Source organism: Aristolochia californica, unplaced genomic scaffold (assembly GCF_029961685.1).
Source record: "Aristolochia californica isolate CCGP_79_NKW_82.1479 unplaced genomic scaffold, dmAriCali1.0.hap1 SCAF_5, whole genome shotgun sequence".
Classification (NCBI taxonomy): Eukaryota; Viridiplantae; Streptophyta; class Magnoliopsida; order Piperales; family Aristolochiaceae; genus Aristolochia; species Aristolochia californica.
This window is the reverse complement of record NW_027182214.1, coordinates 41508118-41511806: the sequence shown is the minus strand read 5'-3', so window position 1 is coordinate 41511806 and position 3689 is coordinate 41508118. Positions and strand designations below refer to the sequence as shown.

Sequence of the window (3689 nt, the reverse complement as noted above, 5' to 3'; positions counted from 1 at the left end):
AAAAACCGTGAATGCAGTGAAAGGAATGCAATCGCCGTCGCAGAAATGTCTGAGGCCGCCATACCTACCCTGCACAAAGGACATATCGGATAGATGAAGAAAGCAGACGGGGCCTGAAGGGGGGGAACAGATTTGATGGATCAGAGTACCGGGAAAGGACATTGTAAAGCTTTTGGACGCAGCACCTGATAGTCATAATCATTCAATTTTTGGATTTCATAAACTTTTTCTTTCTTTTTCCTCTGATCCTCGTCTGTACAAAGACTATACTCTAAATCATAAGTGATAAGTAAGCCGGTAATACATCTCCGTTGTAGTCTAGTTGGTTAGGATACTCGGCTCTCACCCGAGAGACCCGGGTTCAAGTCCCGGCAACGGAATTTATTTTCCGAAAATTTAATGGCAGCTCTCTTTAGTTTACATTTTATTCGTCTTCATCCCGCCTAGGTAGGGATGGCCATGCGTCAAATTAGGGTTAACCACAAACCCTAAACCTGAAAAAAAACACTTGAACGGGTTGGGAAAGAGCTCCTTTTTATGTTATTTCTAATGTAACCATATTTAGCCCGATCGCATGCGTCTCCGTTCATGGCACTTTCGACCGTGTCTCATGCTCCCACTGCCCTAAAGCAGACATCTTCGTCGTGTTGCCCTACAAATAAGTTGTAACGTCCTCTTCAAATTGCCATAGCTCAGCATCCACTTGCCACATGGCTTCACTCTCTCATAAACCTCACCATTTTACCAAGTATTCCTTATAATGTGGCATGCCCCTGCGTCATACCTCGATCGGCAATGATGTAGTTTACCTTGTGAGAAAATGTGGTGGACACATTATGGGAGCTCGAAGTCCAAAGGTGTGTGAGAGATATGAGGGATCTTCGTTATAAGGTTTCAAGTTATTTACGTGAAACACATTATGAATACGCAAACTGGTTGGTAATTGCAACTGATAAGCGACGTTTTTTACCCTTTCGATGATAGGAAATGACCCTTCATATTTTTTTTATTAAGCCTTTGTTCCTTGCTCTTTTGATTAGGGCAGATTTTCATGAGGACAGGGTCCCCAACCTTGAACTCCAAGTGGCGTCTTTTCTGATCATTCTACTTCTTTATTCGCCTTGTTACTTTATGTAAGAAAGAATGAGCAAGATATTTCCATCTTTTGGCAAATTACATGGCTATTGGACTGTGCCGAGACTTGCTTGGAAGTATGCTAAGAGGCATGAGCGGTTATTTTTCGGTTGCCAATTTGAACGGATTATAACTAAGAGATTCACTTTTTTACAAAGTTATATGAGAACTGGGCCACATCAAGTAGCTCTGCCTAGTTCTTCTGATTAGCATTTACAAAATACCATAAATATTTCTCTAAGATGACATTGATCCATTCCATCTACCCATCGGTTTGAGGAAAAATGACAAAAAGACTTGACTCAAGTTGGATGTTGGGCACACTCTTATATTTTTTAAGTAGTGGGTCTAGGCATTGCTCTGAAGTGATAAAACCACAATATGATAAACTGAAGAAATACTAGAGAAAAACAACTTTAACCAATAGGAGACGACCATGCGACACTCATACTTTCAAAGTGACTTATTTTTTAAAAACTAGGGGAGACTATAACAACAGAACTTAATAAGTATAAATTTTTTGGGGTTGCGACAATTTTTGGGAGTTAACTATGTGGAAGATACATAACCAGGTAGAAAAACGTAAAACTTAAAAGTAACATCAAAGTAAGATATTGCATACCTTGAATGAGATCATCATAGACTGATTAAGTCTGAGTAAAACTCTTTGATTAGAAGATAATTTTGGCTTAAAAACTCAAATTTTAGGAGAAAAAGAAACTCAATTAAAGTCAATGCACAGGAGAGAAAATAGGAAGAAAAAGATTTATTTTGCTCTTTGGTAATAGGAAGAAGTGACCTTTGGTACTTATGATATCGATATCTCCAAAAATATAGCTTAAAATCACAAACGGTATATTGTTCAAGGAACTATGATCAAAGAGCTTTAAATTAATAGCTAATTTGACATAAAAAAAACTTAGTTCTTGAATATTTTATGACCTCTTGATTTTCTTTATTATGTAATTTGACCTTGGCTGACACCAATGTGAATATCTCTTTAAATATAGATCAAATTGACATAAAAAATTTTCCTTATTAAACTAGAGAGAGATTTTGGACTCTTTAATCTGGCCAAATTGAGTACTCTTTCTTCTTTGGTCAGTAAGACCATTGACTCTTCCGAGATCAATATCTCTCTCTAGAAAACTCTGATTGCGAATTGGTTAGATAGGTAAGAAAATAGAATTAAATTTATTTCTTTTGATATATAATTATCCATATAAAGTCTCATTCTTGATGGTATAAAGTGGCTCAAATTTTAAAGTTTTCTGCTGTTGGTTGAACCTCTCTTGTAGTCAGACCTTTATTGCTCCAAATATCGATTTCTCTTTATAGAAAACTCCGATTGCCAAAATTCTTTTTGTGTTGGGAATTAAACTTAAAGATATTTTTGTCAATATATAATTTTCTATATGAAAAGTTTAGTATGAAGGTGAAAACAACAAGGAAATAATGGGTCATGAAACAAGAAAGAAAGAAAATGGTAAAATATAAACCTAAACTACTAAAGATAATAAATAAGAAAATTATCACATTATCTAAATGGGTTGACAGAGTCAACTCAAGGAATCACCACTCTGATACCATGTTAATATTATGAAAAAGAGAAAAAATTCACTGACTTGATGTAACTTGAGTACAATGAACCTCTATTTATAATAGAGGAAATAAGTAGAATCTGATTACAATTAAACTAGCCTTTTTCCAGTTACACCCAAAGTTAAACGCTAAAAGATAAGTCTTAGAACAATTGAACAACTAAACATAAATAAAAGGCTAACATAATTAAAAAAAACCTTTTAACTGTGACTCTTTTGTAAGACCTCCTTCCATGAGACTCTTCTTAGACTCCACCATATTAATTTTGACTTTAAGAGACTTCTCTATAAGAGTCATGTAAGGCTCTTCCATATATGCTCTTCAACAGTCTTCACATCTCAACGCCTTAATTATTGCTTAGACCATGGTCAAAGTCCCGCTAAAAAATGAAAATTATCGATATTCTTTGGTCATGTTAGGAATACTTAGCATTAATGAAGGAAGGAATTGGATGTACTCACAGATAGTTCTTTTGTTCGTAATGCCCACAATTTATTTTGTGCTAGGTAGTCGACATTTTCTAGAAAGAAGTGGTACTTCAATTCACGCTTGAAATCTTCCCAAGTGTTTATTGAGTCTTCTCCATCCTCGACATCACTCATTCTCCCTCTCCACCATAAAATTGCATCATCAACAAGGAACATGGAAACGGTACTATCCTTTATTTATTCATTTGAGAATTTAGAAGCTTTGAAATACTGCTCCACTTTCCACAAGAATTTTCCATCACTTTCAAATCGCTTACACCATTGTACAATTTCGATTCGGGTACTTTGATCTTCATCGGCAAAAGTGCACCTTCTCCATTTAGAACGGGTCATTCAAGAATCACCATTCTCGTTCGCATCTTTTCTAGCTCCGATCACATCTCGTCTAGGTTGTTGCACATACCGTACTATGAACATCGTCCTCTAGCCCTTGAATCACCTCCAAGCTATGTTGTCGAATATCCA

General features: G+C 35.9%; 1 non-coding gene across 1 annotated transcript; it reads left to right on the top strand.

The window, feature by feature from the left end:
• The first annotated feature begins 307 nt into the window (after positions 1-307).
• Positions 308-380, top strand: TRNAE-CUC (transfer RNA glutamic acid (anticodon CUC)). Its single transcript has one exon. It is a non-coding gene; the product is annotated as a tRNA-Glu (tRNA).
• The last annotated feature ends 3309 nt before the right edge of the window (positions 381-3689 follow it).